This window comes from Scyliorhinus canicula, chromosome 5 (genome assembly GCF_902713615.1).
Source record: "Scyliorhinus canicula chromosome 5, sScyCan1.1, whole genome shotgun sequence".
NCBI classification, from domain to species: domain Eukaryota; kingdom Metazoa; phylum Chordata; class Chondrichthyes; order Carcharhiniformes; family Scyliorhinidae; genus Scyliorhinus; species Scyliorhinus canicula.
In genome coordinates this window covers 182,362,726-182,380,023 of record NC_052150.1, presented here as the reverse complement: position 1 = coordinate 182,380,023, position 17,298 = coordinate 182,362,726, and positions in this window count along the sequence as shown.

Here is a 17,298-nt window from a genome sequence, read left to right as displayed (position 1 = left end):
TCCCCTGGGCCGGATGGGATTTATCCTAGGATTCTCTGGGAAGCTAGGGAGGAGATTGCTGAGCCTTTGGCTTTGATCTTTAAGTCATCTTTGTCTACAGGAATAGTGCCAGAGGACTGGAGAATAGCAAATGTTGTCCCCTTGTACAAGAAGGGGAGTAGAGATAACCCCGGTAACTATAGGTCAGTGAGCCTTACTTCTGTTGTGGGAAAAGTCTTGGAAAGGTTTATAAGAGATAGGATGTATAATCATCTGGAAAGGAATAATTTGATTAGAGATAGTCAACATGGTTTTGTGAAGGGTAGGTCGTGCCTCACAAACCTCATTGAGTTCTTCGAGAAGGTGACCAAACAGGTGGATGAGGGTAAAGCAGTTGATGTGGTGTGTATGGATTTCAGTAAAGCGTTTGATAAGGTTCCCCATGCTAGGCTATTGCAGAAAATACAGAGGCATGGGATTCAGGGCGATTTAGCAGTTTGGGTCAGAAATTGGCAAGCTGATAGAAGACAAAGAGTGGTGGTTGATGGGAAATGCTCTGATTGGTGTCCAGTTACTAGTGGTGTGCCACAAGGATCTGTTTTGGGGCCGTTGCTGTTTGCCATTTTTATAAATGACCTGGAGGAGGGCGTAGAAGGATGGATGAGTAAATTTGCAGATGACACTAAAGTCGGTGGAGTTGTGGACAGAGCAGAAGGATGTTACAAGTTACATAGGGACATAGATAAGCTTCAGAGCTGGGCTGACAGGTGGCAAATGGAGTTTAATGCAGAAAAGTGTGAGGTGATTCATTTTGGAAGGAATAACAGAAAGGCAGAGTACTGGGCTATTGTTAAGATTCTTGGTAGTGTGGACGAGCAGAGAGATCTCGGTGTCCATGTCCATAGATCCCTGAAAGTTGCCACCCAGGTTGAGAGGGTTGTTAAGAAGGCGTACTGTGTGTTAGCTTTTATTGGTAGAGGAATTGAGTTTTGGAGCCATGAGGTCATGTTGCAGTTGTAGAAAACTCTGGTGCGGCCGCATTTGGAGTATTGTGTGCAGTTCAGGTCGCCACATTATAGGAAGGATGTGGAAGCATTGGAAAGGGTACAGAGGAGATTTACAAGAATGTTGCCTGGTATGGAGGGAAGATCATATGAGGAAAGGCTGAAGGACATGAGGCTGTTTTCGTTAGATTGAAGAAAGTTAAGAGGTGACTTAATTGAGGCATACAAGATGATCAGAGGATTAGATAGGGTGGACAGTGAGATCCTTTTTCCTCGGATGGTGATGTCCAGCATGAGGGGACATAGCTTTAAATTTAGGGGAGATAAATATAGGACAGAAGTCAGAGGTAGGTTCTTTACTCAGAGAGTAAAAAGGGCGTGGAATGCCCTGCCTGCAACAGTAGTGGACTCGCCAACACTAAACGCATTCAAATGGTCATCGGATAGGCATATGGACGATAAGGGAATAGTGTAGAGGGACTTTAGAGGGGTTTCACAGGACGGCACAACATCGTGGGCTGAAGGGCCTATACTGCGCTGTAATGTTCTATGTTCTATGTTCACATAGTTCGACCTGAGCCCTGCCACGTACACATCTCGGACAGCGAGCTCCATATGCTGTTTGGCAGATACAGCTTGATAATTACAGTCCCGAGCTAAAGTTTTTAAATCACGCAGGAATTCATCCAACCACTCCGCGGGGCGCTGGCGGCACGTCGTAAAAATGTGGTGCGCGTAGACCTCGTTGATGGGCCTCATGTACATTCGATCTAGCATGGCTAGGGCTGCCGTATACGAGGTAATGCTGTTAAGTTGAGTAGAGATACGGTGGCTCACCCTTGCGTGCAATAGGCTGAGTTTCTGCTCCTCTGAAACATCTGAGCCAGTGTAGAAAGATTTCTTTCACCTTTTCAGCCTCCGGGTCGAGTTCTAGTCGATCACGTTTGAGGGCTGATTCCATAGTCGTTTTCTTCAAGTTTCCTAAGACTATTAAATTGATGTGACCACCAATTCACAAGACACGTGGTTGGAAGTGAACAGTGGTTTTAATAGTCTTACAACTGAGCCTGCCTGCGATGAGATGAACTGGCAGCAGGCTCACAACTCCAGGTCGTTATACTTCCAGTTAGTTGGAGGAGCCATGGGCGGAACAATGGGCGGAGCGAAGGGTGGAGTCCAGTACAAACTCCTCATCTCCCCCTATGGGCAGAGCCGTGCAACTGCTCGTATGCCGAGCTTACAAAAACACAACACATACAATATAACACAGTGTGAATTACTAGGATTGTGATTCACCACATGCCTGCTGCTCGTGTGACCACTGGGCCCACGCTGACTCAACACTCACCAATTCCTTCTCTTTGGTGAATACTGATGCAAAGTATTCATTTAGTACTGCGCCCAATTCCTCTGGCTCCACACATAGATTCCCTTGCCTATCCTTCAGTGGGCCAACCCTTTCCCTGGCTACTCTCTTGCTTTTTATGTATGTGTAAAAAGCCTTGGGATTTTCCTTAACCCTATTTACCAATGACTTTTCGTTACCTCTTCCAGCCCTCCTGACTCCTTGCTTAAGTTCCTTCCTGCTTTCCTTATATTCCACACAGGCTTCGACGGTTCCCAGCCTTCTAGCCCTGACAAATGTCTCCTTTTTCTTTTTGACGAGGCCTACAATATCTCTCGTTATCCAAGGCTCCTGAAATTTGCCATATCTATCCTTCATCCGCACAGGAACATGCCAGTCGTGAATTCCTTTCAACTGACATTTGAAAGCCCACCACATGTCAGATGTTGATTTACCCTCAAACATCCTCTCCCAATCTAGGTTGTTCAGTTCCCCCCTAATATGTTTATAATTAGCCTTCCCCCAATTTAGCACATTCACCCTAGGACCACTCTTATCCTTGTCCACCAGCACTTTAAAACTTGCTGAATTGTGGTCACTGTTCCCGAAATGCTCCTCGACTGAAAATTCTACCACCTGGCCGGGCTCATTCCCCAATACCAGGTCCAGTACAGCCCCTTCCCTCGTTGGACTATCTACATATTGTTTTAAGAAGCCCTCCTGGATTCTCCTTACAAACTCTGACCCGTCCAGGCCCCTTGCATTAAGTGAGTCCCAGTCAACATTGGGGAAGTTGAAGTCTCCCATTACAACAACCCTGTTGCTTTTACTCGTTTCCAAAATCTGTCTACCTATCTGCTCCTCTATCTCCCGCTGGCTGCTGGGAGGCCTGTAGTAAACCCCCAACATTGTGACTGCACCCTTCTTATTCCTGATCTCTACCCATATAGGCTCGCTGCCCTCTGAGGTGTCCTCCTGTAGTACAGCTGTGATATTCTCCCTAACCAGTAGCGCAACTCCGCCACCCCTTTTACATCCCCCTCTATCCCACCTGAAACTTCTAATTCCTGGAATGTTTAGCTGCCAATCCTGTCCTTCCCTCAACCAGGTCTCTGTAATGGCAACGACATCATAGTTCCAAGTGCTAATCCAAGCTCTAAGCTCATCTGCCTAACCCATAATACTTCTTGCATTAAAACATATCCACTTCAGGCCACCAGACCCACTGTTTTCAGCAACATCTCCCTGTCTGCTCTTCCTCAGAGCCATACTGACCCTATTCCCTAGTTCTCCCTCAATGCTTTCACCATCTGACCTATTGCTCCGGTACCCACCCCACTGCCATACTAGTTGCCCGACTTTCTAACTTCCTTGCTTCTAATGGATGACAAATTTCCAGGGATTCTTATTCATTTCCTTATGGTCAAATTATTTGCCTAATCTTATAACTGATGGAACAGTTGACATATTATAAAAGTGCAAATAATTAACAGCGTTAAGTGTTGATAAATGGCTTGCTTTGTTTATTCATTTACAGCTTCAGGGCCAAGGAGGAAATGAGATGATTTTTTTCTCTGAGCGAGTTGTTATTATCTGAAAGCAGATTTAATAGAAATTTTCAAGAGAGAATTAAATATATACTTCAAGGCCAGGGAGTGGGAATAATTGGTAATTCTTTAACAACTAGCAGAGGCAAGATGAGCTGAATAACCAACCACTTTGCTGCATTATTCTACTGTATCATTGTTTGATCCTATCTCCAATGTTTAGTTTTAGTACAGGTATCATAAAGCACTTTGGAATTTAGAATACAGAAGTTTGTTATCATTTATGGAATTATCTTCTAAAAGCACAATGGGTGTACCTATACCACATGGATTACAGCAGTTCAAAAAGCTCTCTCACCACGATTTTCTCAAGGACAATTATTGATGGGCAATAGATTCAGGGCTTGGCAGCAAAATTACAACTTACATTGAATTTTAAAAATTTCCATTACTTTGTCGTCTTTATCACCACCTATTACTTGGGCGAAATTAATCATCTCCAATGGCACTAGGAAAAATGGCGTAGCCATCTGTAATAGACATTTAAGGATAATTTAAAATAATAGGGCTAACCCACAGTCCAGCTAATAGTGCAAGTGGACACATGCAAACATCAAATTGATCAGTATCTGAGCAGACTGTTTCCCAGGCTGTGAGACTGAACCAAATTGTGGTGGGAGGTGAGAGTGGGCGGCGGAACGGGGGGGGGGGGGGGGGGGGGGGGGGGAGCGTGGGAGGGAGTAGGCGGTGGGGTTGGTATCATAGGACAAGGAGACTTTTTTGGGTAAATAATCAACCCTAAAATAAGATTTGATCAATTAATTAGTGCAAAAGCTAAAGCTGAAGCAAATTTGAGAATTTTTCATGTCATTAGAATCAGCAGTCAATTAACCAATTGGATCTTCGGGATCAAATTAAAATTAAATAATCAGAGATAGTGATACTGAAAGTGCAAACACCCCAAGAATGAATTTATAAATCTGCAGTTAGTAACAAATAATCCTGGCACGTGGCAATGCAATTACGCGTATATAACATTAGAATTTGTGGCACATAACAATTTGAATCATAGAATTAACAGTGCAGAAGGATGCCATTTGGCCCATCGAGTCTGCACCGGCTCTTGGAAAGAGCACCCTACCCAAGCCCACACCTCCACCCATCCCCGTAACCCAGTAACCCCACCTAATCTTTTTGGATACTAAGGACAATTTATCATGGCCAACCCACCTAATCTGCACATCTTTGGACTGTGGGAGGAAACCGGTGCACTCGGAGGAAACCCACGCATACACGGGGAGAACGTGCAGACACTGCACAGTTACCGAGCAGGGAATTGAACCCTGCGACAGTGAAGCAACTGTGCTAACCACTGTGCTACCGTGATGCCCAAATTGTGTTGCACAAGTGTTTTGACCATGCTAAAGGTACATGTTTGTCTATAGCTTTCTGAGAAACTTTATAAATACAGACAGGGTGGGCCTATGGAGTGGAAATCCTGTTCCATGTGGGAACTTCAAGACACTTCACATGGCCTGGCCAACCATTAAATCCCATTGGCTTCAATTGTACTGTGAGTCCTTGATACAACAGTCAAGCAAATAGTGCCTTGATGTCAAAGGCAGTCACTCTCACCTCTCCTCTGCATTTCAGATTTTTGTCCCTGTTTGGAACAAGGTTGCAATGAAATCTGGAACTGAGTGCACCTAATGGAACCAAGCACAAGATAAGCAGGAAAAATGGAACCTTCTTATTTTACGAGGAATGGTTGGACAAGCTGGGCCTATATCTCAGGGGAGAAGGGTTTTAGAAGACAATTTGTACTTGAAAAAAGAAGCTTGTGTTACCTTTGATTTCCAGAAGGATTCAGGGATACTGAGCACTTTGGGTGGATGAAAGCAGGACCTCATTATGTTACATATGATCCAGCCAGATCCGATACTGAATGACCAAACCAATTACCCACTGACTCCATTCAAATCTACATCCTTTGCACTTAACAGAACAGAGGTATACCAGGGAACAGGATAGGCTGAGAAGAATGTATGTTTCAATGGGTCTGGGTTATAAAAGGTGAAGGTGAGGAGATGGTTTCTCAGATTGGTAGCTGCGGAAAAAATAAGAAATAGGCGCAGGAGTAGGCCATTCAGCCCGTAGAGGCTGCTCCATCATTAAAATTAGATCATGGTTCATCTTTTACTTCAACACTACTTTCCTGCCCCATTCCTGAATCCCTCAATGTTTTAAAAAATAGAAATCTATCGATCATAGAACATACAGTGCAGAAGGAGGCCATTCGGCCCATCGAGTCTGCACCGCTTCAGCCCTCACTTCCACCCTATGCCCGTAACCCAATAATCCCTCCTCACCTTTTTTGGTCACGAAGGGCAATTTATCATGGCCAATCCACCTAAGCTGCACATCTTTGGACTGTGGGAGGAAACCGGAGCACACGGAGGAAACCCACGCAACACAGGGAGAACGTGCATAGTCCACACAGACAGTGACACAGCGGAGAATCGAACCCGGGACTCTGACGCTGAATTTCAAATATTCACCATCCTCTGAGTGAAGAAATTCCTCCTCATCTCAGCCCTAAATGTCCTGCCCCTTATTCTGAGAACTTGCCCCATGACTCTAGATCCCCGCCCCCCCCCAGCCGGAGGGAAATTCCTTCCTACATCTAACCTTTTGAGGAATGAGATCAACTCCCAGTCTATTTAATCTTTCCTCATAGGATAACACCTCCATCCCAGGAATTAGTTTGGTGAATCTCTATGGCCACTATATCTATCCTTAGGAAAAGAGACCAAAACTATACACAATACTCCAGGTGAGGTCTCACCAAGCTTCATATAATTGCAGTAAGACATCTTTACTCCTATACTCAGAACATCTTGAATTAAGGGCCAACAGACTATTTGCCTTCTTTTTAAAAAATGTACTTTATTCCAAACATGTGTAAAACAGCAACAATTTAAAAATACACACTCCACAAAATCATAGCTCACAATTTTCCCTCTTTTATCCCTTCCCCTCCACCCGGCGATGAACAATTCCTCAAACATCATCATGAACAACTCCACATGGGCAGCACGGTGGCCCAGTGGTTAGCATTGCTGCCTACGGCGCTGAGGACCTGGGTTCGAATCCCGGCCCTGGGTCACTGTCTGTGTGGAGTTTGCACATTCTCCCCGTGTCTGCATGGGTTTCGCAGCCTGCTCAGCCCAAGACCACAAGAAACTTCAGAGAGTCGTGAACACATCCCAGTCCATCACACGAACCTGCCTCCCATCCATTGACTCCATCTACACCTCCTGTTGCCTAGGGAAAGCGGGCAGCATAATCAAAGACCTCTCCCACCCGGCTTACTCACTCTTCCAACTTCTTCCATCGGGCAGGAGATACCAAAGTCTGAGAACACTCACGAACAGACTCAAAAACAGCTTCTTCCTTGCTGTTATCAGACTCCTAAACGACCCTCTTATGGACTGACCTGATTAACACTACAATCCTGTATGCTTCAACTGATGTTAGTGTTTATGTAGTTACATTGTGTACCTTGTGTTCCCTATTATGCATTTTCTTTTCTTTTCATGTACTTAATGATCTGTTGAGCTTCTTGCAGAAAAATACCTTTCACTGTATCTCAGTACGCATAACAATAAACAAAATCCAAATCCAAATCCAATAAAGTGTACTTTGGCAACCTGGGAAATGCCCTGCACTCGGTCCGTGCAAATATCTAAATTCACTCCTTTCCCGCAACCCATCCAGACCCGCAAACTACCCATCTGAGTACAAGTTCGTCACCCTCTCCAGCCCCGCCTCCCTCATTTCCCAAACATCCCATCCATCTCCCCTGGCTTAAACTTGAGGTTCCCCCGCAACTTAAAATGTCTCCTCAGCTGGTTGACACCCTGACCAGCGACTGCACCATTGGGCTCTCTCTAACTTCCCCGGAGCTAACGGCAGGAGAACCACCACCATGTCCCTCAGACTGGATCCCCTGCAGGACTCCTCCTCCATCTTGACCCAATCCGCCCCCTCCAGCCCCACCATCGCTTCACCTTCTCCACATTTGCCGCCCAATAATAGTACAGCAGCTTTGGGAGCGCCAACCTCCCTTTCTGTCTCGGCAACGTGGTCGGCACCATTACCTTTGGGGCACAGTTTAAAACAAATCGTGCTGCAGCAGGTGGCCGTTCTGCACAGGCGCGGGTGAAAAAGAACCGTGAAAGGGACTTTCGACGTTCTGCGCAAGTGCAAGATCGGTTCGCACATGCGCACTTTGAAAAAGGACACAAACCGCAAATTGACCAGTTTACACGTGACGTCACCAACATGATGACATGTACACGCTGTGGACACTCCCATTTAAAGCAACACTGTCCTGCATTTGGAAAAAGGTGTACAGCATGTAATAAATTCAATCATTTTGCCACACAATGCAGATTTAACACAACACAATAGAATCAATTTAAAAAGGCATTTCAACAGTATAAAAAGTGAACACCATACAAAGCAAAGAAGAAGAAGAAAAAATTCAGACAAATCATTCAGATATGGCCTCCATAGTTAAAAAGATTGATTTAACTATGCCTACTTCATTGGACAACTTCATAATAGAAGTCATCACTAAAACAAATGGAAAAGGTACTGCTGATAAACCTACCAGGCAGCTATCTGATAGAACTAGAGATTAGAACATAGAACATTACAGCGCAGTACGGGCCCTTCGGCCCTCGATGTTGCGCCGACCTGTGAAACCATCTGAAGCCTATCTGACCTACACTATTCCATTTTCATCCATATGTCTATCCAGTGACCACTTAAATGCCCTTAAAGTTGGCGAGTCTACTACTGTTGCAGGCAGGGCATTCCACACCCCTACTACTCTCTGAGTAAAGAAACTGCCTCTGACATCTGTCCTATATCTATCTCTCCTCAATTTAAAGCTATGTCCCCTCATGTTGGTCATCACCATCCGAGGAAAAAGACTCTCACTGTCCATCCTATCTAACCCTCTGACTATCTTATATGTCTCTATTAAGTCACCTCTCAGTCTTCTCCTCTCTAACGAAAACAACCTCAATTCCCTGAGCCTTTCCTCGTAAGACCTTCCCTCCATACCAGGCAACATCCGAGTAAATCTCCTCTGAACCCTTTCCAAATCTTCCACATCCTTCCTATAATGTGGTGACCAGAACTGCACGCAGTACTCCAGGTGCGGCCGCACCAGAGTTATGTACAGCTGCAGCATGACCTTGTGGCTCCGAAACTCAATCCCACTACTGATAAAGGCTAGCACACCATATGCCTTCTTAACAGCCCTATTAACCTGGGTGGCAACTTTCAGGGATTTATGTACCTGGATGCCGAGATCTCTCTGTTCATCTACACTACCAAGAATCTTGCCATTAGCCCAGTACTCTGCATTCCTGTTACTCCTTCCAAAGTGAACCACCTCACACTTTTCCACATTAAACTCCATCTGCCACCTCTCAGCCCAGCTCTGCAGCTTATCTATGTCCCTCTGTATCCTATAACATCCTTCAGCACTATCCACAACTCCACCGACCTTCGTGTCATCTGCAAATTTACTAACCCATCCTTCTACACCCTCTTCCAGGTCATTTATAAAAATGACAAACAGCAGTGGCCCCAAAACAGATCCTTGCGGTACACCACTTGTAACTGAACTCCAGGATGAACATTTGCCATCAACCACCACCCTCTGTCTTCTTTCAGCTAGCCAATTACTGATCCAAACCGCTAAATCACCTTCAATTCCATACTTCCTTATTTTCTGCAATAGCCTACCGTGGGGAACCTTATCAAACGCCTTACTGAAATCCATATACACCACATCAACAGCTTTACCCTGATCCACCTGTTTGGTCACCTTCTCAAAAAACTCAATAAGGTTTGTGAGGCATGACCTACCCTTCACAAAACCGTGTTGACTATCGCTAATCAACTTGTTCTTTTCAAGATGATTATAAACCCTATCTCTTATAACCTTTTCCAACATTTTACCCACAACCGAAGTAAGGCTCACAGGTCTATAATTACCAGGGTTGTCGCTACTCCCCTTCTTGAACAAGGGGACAACATTTGCTATCCTCCAGTCTTCCGGCACTATTCCTGTCGACAAAGACGACATAAAGATCAAGGACAATGGCTCTGCAATCTCCTCCCTGGCTTCCCAGAGAATCCTAGGATAAATCCCATCTGGCCCAGGGGACTTATCTATTTTGACATTTTCCAAAATTGCTAACACCTCCTCCTTTTGAACCTCAATTCCATCTAGCCTGGTCGACTGAACCTGAGTGTTCTCCTCGACAACATTGTCTTTCTCCAGTGTAAACACTGACGAAAAATATCCATTTAACGCTTCCCCTATCTCCTCTGATTCCACACACAACTTTCCACTACTATCCTTGATTGGCCCTAATCTTACTCTAGTCATTCTTTTGTTCCTGATATACCTATAGAAAGCCTTAGGGTTTTCCTTGATCCTATCCGCCAACGACTTTTCGTGTCCTCTCCTCGCTCTTCTTAACTCTCCCTTTAGGTCCCTCCTGGCTAACTTGTAACTCTCAAGTGCCCTAACTGAGCCTTCATGTCTCATCCTAACATAAGCCTTCTTCTTCCTCTTGACAAGTGCTTCAACTCCCTTGCTCGACAACTTCCTCCCTGCCTGACAGGTACATACTTATCAAGGACACGCAGTAGCTGTTCCTTGAAAAAGCTCCACATTTCGATTGTACCCATCCCCTGCAGTTTCCTTCCCCATCCTATACATCCTAAATCTTGCCAAATAGCATCATAATTGCCTTTCCCCCAGCTATAATTCTTGCCTTGCAGTATATACCTATCCCTGCCCATTGCTAAAGTAAACATAACCGAGTTGTGATCACTATCACCAAAGTGCTCACCTACATCAAAATCTAACACCTGACCGGTACAGAAACATTGATCATAAATGGATCAGAGGTACAATTTAACTTGGTCACTGGTGCACACGCCAATCTGATCACAGAATCGGATTTGGGTAAAGTAGAAAACTGTCCAAAATATAAAAAGACATATTGTAGATTAACAGACGACAATGGAAATTTAATAGCAACAGAAGGTTTGTGCTACCTCATAGTTCAGAGTGGTGCTATCAAAATTCCACTTGATTTTGAAATTGTGGATGACACAAAATCCTCACTTCTTGGAGTAGATGCATATATCCAGCTAAATTTGATTTAAAGAATTCACGCAGGCAAATTTTTCACTGGTTCACTTAGCAACAATATTGTGAGAAAATTCAAGCATGTGTTTAATGGAATGGGGACATTACCATTTATCTACAACATCAAACTCAAAGATAGTGCCAAACCTGTCATTCATGCTCCCAGACAAGCCCCTCTTAGAGAACGATTAAAGGAGGAACTAGATAGGATGCAGCAGAATGGCATCATATCAAAAGTTACCGATCCAACAGACAATGGTCTGTGTTAAGCTCAATGGTCTGTGTTAAGCTCAATGGTCTGTGTTAAGCTCAATGGTCTGTGTTAAGCTCAATGGTCTGTGTTAAGCTCACTGGTCTGTGTTAAGAAACCAAATGGCGACCTCAGAATCTGTATAGACCCCAAGGATTAGAATGAGAATATAAAAAGGGAACATTATCAGATTCCAAAACGTGAAGAAATTACAGCAGAAATGACACACGCTAAATTCTTCACTAAACTTGATGCATCTCAGGGATTTTGACAACTATGTTTGAATGAAAAGAGTAAACGACTCTGCACTTTCAACACTCCTTATGGTCGATATTGTTTTAATAGACTGCCCTTCGGCATCATTTCGGCTTCGGAAATATTTAATCGTGCCATGGAGTCAATCATTGAAGGCATTCCAGATGTATGTGTGTATGTGGACGATATCATCATATGATCCAATACACAAGAAGAGCACTGTGAGAGACTACTAAAAGTTCTCACCAGAATTGACTCCTATGGACTTAAACTAAACAAAGAAAAATGCCTATTTGGCAGTCAAAAACTAAAATTTTTGAGAGATGTCATCTCCCAATGGAATGGAATGCAACCTGACCAATCAAAAGCTGAAGCTGTTGGTCAAATGACAATGCCAAAAGACAAGAATGCCGAATTTAGAATGTTCAGGGTTGTCAACTTTATGGGGAAATTCATTCCGAACCTTTCAAGTAGGGCAACAGAACTGTGACAATAAAGATTATTATTATTATGAACTAAGAAACCTGATAAAGAAAAACGTTGCATTCATCTGGTCTCCACAACATGAAGTGGTGTGGTAAGATCTCAAGTCATCTTTAATCACTGCACCAGTTTTAGCATTCTACAACTCAACAACAAAATATCAACATATGCAAGTCAAAATGGTATTGGCGTAGTTTTACTACAAAAAGCAGATGATGATACGTGGAAGCCTGTTGCGTATGCATCTCCCTCCATGGTGCAAACTGAGCAAAGGTATTCTCAGATTGAAAAAGAGTGCCTAGGTCTTTGGACAGGCATCAGTAAATTTCACAACTATGTCTATGGACTGCCACACTTCTTCATTGAGACAGATCACCGTCCGCTGGTCAATATAATAAAAAAGGTCCAAATGGCATGTCGCTGAGACTTCAATGCACGATGCTGAAGATACATCGATATGACTTTGAATTAATATACACACCAAGAACAAATGTAGTACTTGCAGATAAGTTTCCCAGATCCACAATGCAGAGGATGACAAAGTTGTTGACGTTGTACTCAGTAATGAAGCATAAGCCAATTTTATCACAGCAATGCTACCTGTCACAGATGCTAAACTACAAATAATCAAGGCAGAAGCTCTACGAGACACGACACTTCAGCAAGTGATACAATATCTACGTACTGACTGGCTTAAAGGAAAATGTACAAATTTTCACAACATCAGAGAGGACTTGACAATCAAAGATGACTTTCTACTGAAAAGCGATTGTGTAGTAATTCCATCATGTCTTAGACAAGACATTCTTGCACAAATCCATGAAGGACATCAAGGCATTGAGAAATGTAGAAGACGTGCTCAGCAATCGGTGTATTGGCCTGGCATCAACAAGGATCTAGACAACTACATTCAACAATGTCGGATAGGTCAAACACACCAACCGGCACAATGTAAGCAGACCTTAGTGGAAAGCAAACTAGTTACTCAACCATGGACTAAAGTTGCAAAGGACATATTTTACTTTCAACGATGTGATTATTTGATAATCATTGACTATTACTCAAATTTTCCGGAAGTTATAAAGTTATCCGACTCAACAACACATTCTGTCGTCAAGGCAACAAAGGATGTATTTGCCAGACATGGCATATCAATTACTGTTGTCACAGACAATGGACCATGTTTTAGCAGCCGAGAGTGGTTACAAGTCACTAATCAATATAACTTCACACATGTAACTTCTAGCCCGCTATACCCACAGGCGAACAGGAAAGCTGAGAAAGGGGTAGGAATTGTGAAGCAGCTCCTCAAAAAAGCTGTGGAGGACAAAATGGACTTTGACTTAGCACTGTTAGCATACAGGGCTACATCATTGTCATCAGGGCTTTCTCCAACACAACTATTGATGGGACGAAAAATACGAACTACGTTACCAACTCTCATTATTCCAAACAAAGATCAACAAGTCGTGCATCAAAAATGCAGCAACTGAAGAACAAACAAAAGAAAAGCTATGATAAAAACCCCAAACCACTGTTAACATTCAAAGAAGGTGATATCGTACGCATTTGTAATCCTGAAGGTAGATGGATGGACATTGCAAAAATATTCAATGAGCTCACACCAAGATCATACGTCATCAGAACACAATCTGGAAAGGCTTTAAGAAGAAACAGAAGAGATCTCCTGAAACTTAAACAACTTATTACATTCACAGAACCAGCTACCACAAGTCAAAAACTCATATTTCTTACAAATGCCCCAAAAGCTATATTGTCAATTGTACCAAACAATTCAAAGAACATGAACTGTGCTGTACTTTCTTTGTTCTTTGACATTTAGAAAGTCAGCATGGTTTTATGAAGGGTAAATCATGTTTGACTAATTTGCTAGATTCTTCAAAGATCTAATAGGCCAAGTGGATAATGGGGACCCTGGAGTTATAGTTTATTTGGACTTCTGGAAGATGTTTAATAAGGTGCCACATAGAAGGTACACAAGGTTAGATCACATGGGGTTAGGGGTAATTTACTACCTTCGATAGAAGACTAGCTGACGGATAGAAGACAGAGAGTCAGGATAAATGGGTCTTTATCTGGATGGCAGGATGTGACTAGTGGGGTTATACACCGTTCGGTCCTTGGGACTCAACTATTTACAAATGAATGACTCAGATACGGCGATAGAAGGTTCTATAGCCAAATTTGCAGATGACACTAAAATAGGTAGGAAAGTGGGCCAAAAAGTGGGCAGATGGAGTTTAACATGGATAAGTGTGAGTTTATCCATTTTGGTCGAATAAATTGAAAGGCAACTTTTTATCTAAATGGGGGAGAGACTTCGGGGTGCTGCGATGCAGAGGGATCTGGGTGTCCGCTTGCATGAGTCATAGAAAACTAACGCGCATTGTAGCCATCTAAGATGGACACCAGTATACAAAATGGAGAACCGCAAAGCATACAGGGAAAAACAGTCATTGTAAGGTCACACAGCTTGCAGAAGCATTTAGCATTTAGCACGTACAAAAACCGGTTTCAAGGCAGTTGCAGAAACTCAGCCAAAGGTGCAAATAGGAAAGCGATCTGCATTCCAATGAGGTGGTACCGGCCCAGTCCCAGATACAATAGAAACATTTTAAGTATCAATCGATACTTTTCTATAGCTACCCAGCCAGGATGGCGCCAGAGAAACCAGAACAATGAGCCCTAGGAACCGCCCCAGCCATCAAGAAACGACCCCAGGATAGGGGAGTTCAAAACGTATCGATTGGGAAAGACCCAATCGATCCCCAGCAGGTGAGGAAGCCCTCCACAAGGGGCACGGACCTCCTGGGACCTATAAAAGAAGGTCCCGCACATGGTTCGGCCTGTTGCATCCTGACCGGCCTAGGTTTGTTGCATCCTGAATCCAGCATCCAGACTCCTGTCTTTTCCCCGGCCGCCGAGCATCAGCCACTGCCTAGTAAGTGCCAAACAATGATCGCTACGTGACCCAGGCATTGCTTATACTCTTGCCGACTTTTATAGCCAGAAGTTGCAGACCAAGAACGGGACGAAGGCCTTGTTCCCTGACCTTGCCTGTTCCTTTCTAGATAAGTATTTCGTCGTTTTAATAGTAGAAGTAAGTTAGCCTTTTAGCATGTGCATGAGTATTTATTATATTTGTTGTAATAAACACTAATTGTTTGGACTTACTAATCGGTGTATAGATTTATTGCTTTGAACTTGACCGTGATAACTTGTGACGGTGTCTCTTATGGCACCTGGCGACTCCAGAGCATAGATACAGATACAGAGCCAAGCCAGTGTTAAGCACACGTCCTTTATTGGCGGCGTGTTAATCACACTAACAGTAAAACGAGCAACATTTAGTGGCGACTCCGCCGGGACGCGATTAGAAGTGGCACCCCAGTCCGTCCAGAACCCAGAAATTTGAATTAGAAATCTGATTGGAAAAAGGGAAATATCACAAGTGGTCAAGGTGTTAAAACCAATAACGATAATTCGGAAGTGTGTTTTGTGCATACGTACTAACAGGGTTGTAAGGTTAACCTGAGAGCTTTTTGTTGCGACGAACTGTCGGGAGTTTTTAAGCGGAACATAGCGAAAGCCTTACCCATCTTTTAAAACATTACCTGTACATCCCCTGTTCCAAATTTAAGTCAGAAAGAGAAAATGGCCATGCAGGCAATGGAACGCCTCATGAACCCAGAGCAGTTCTTGGTCGCAGCGACCAGCAGTAGCCGAGTAGGCCAGTGTCCCTTGTGGGAGCTGGAACTCCGCAAGTATCTAAAAGGGAAGGGATGGCCCCTTTGGAATGAGTTCTGTATGAATGAGGAGACAGGTCCCGGGAGTATAGGACATACTTGGTGGGAGAACCTCTCTCAAATTCATAAGAAAAACCCTAGTAAGCACGCAAGCCGATGGCAATCGTGTCCTGTTTGGTACAATTGCGAGGCACTGAGGAGGTCGTTCGGACGCTCCGAGCAGAATTAGAAGAACGTAATAGAATGAGTAAAGTGGATGTCAGGGACATCGAGAAGGAAAACTTAGAACTAAGAAGGAAGCTGGCAGAGAAGGGTAGAGAGGTGGATGATGCCAAGAGGGCACATCAGTCGTGTCTAGCCCATCTGAGCAGTTCCCAGACCCAATATGAAAAAGCCTATCAGGATGTGCAACATGCATTCCTGATACGTGAGGAATCAGAAAAGCAGGTAGAGGCATTGCAGAGGCAATGCTCTGACCTAAAAGCAGCTTTAAGAGCACTCCACGCTGCCACGACTGAGCAAAGACAGAGCACAGTAGACCATGCAAAATGCAGGAAACAGATTGCGCAGCTGCAATCGTTACTTTCAGTGCAGAATGGGTTCCAAAGCACCTTTGGAACGCAGTTAGATGAGGAGAATGCCCAGACTGGCAGGAACTGAGCAAGACAGCGCAGCGCTATGTTCAGGGAACATGTGCGCCAGCAGCGCAACAAAAGAGGAAAGCACCCCAACCCCCCACAGAGCAGATAGCATCCGCACCTATGAACCCAGTCACCACCCAAAGAAAGGCAACCACAGACGGCGCACCCGATATCACCTACACCACCCCCTTAACTGTAACGCAACTCAGGGACGCGTGTGAGAAAATCACTCCGTTTCTCCCCACCGCAGACCCCCACCAATTTTTCGCAAAGGTTAAACAGCAGGCGTCCATGTACGGCCTGGACAAAAGAGAGCAGGTTAAGCTCACGGTTCTGAGCTTAGACCCATCCGTAGTAGCAGCCCTCCCTGACCCACAGAACGTTGGAGGAGGCACACTAGACGAAATGCACACCTCCATTTTAGATGCGATAGGGTACAACCGAGGAGACCCAGTTGAAGGCCTAAATAAATGTAGGCAAAAGAGAACAGAGCATCCCACAGCATTTGCAGGAAGGCTGTGGATCCATTTCACGGCTGTTTTTGGCGAATTAGACCGAGCGCATTTAAACCGAGACAACATGGTTAAATGGACGCGCACCATAATCTCCCATGCCACAGATGCAGGACAGAGTGCTTGCAATAGTTACGACCCCTCAGAGGAGGCCCATAACGAGAAATGGGTTCTGAAAAGATTGTCCCGCGCTTGTGAACAATCGGTTCAGGGCAAAATTAAAATAAAGACCCCAGATGAAGCTCAGGCTGCAGCGGATATTCAGGCAGTGA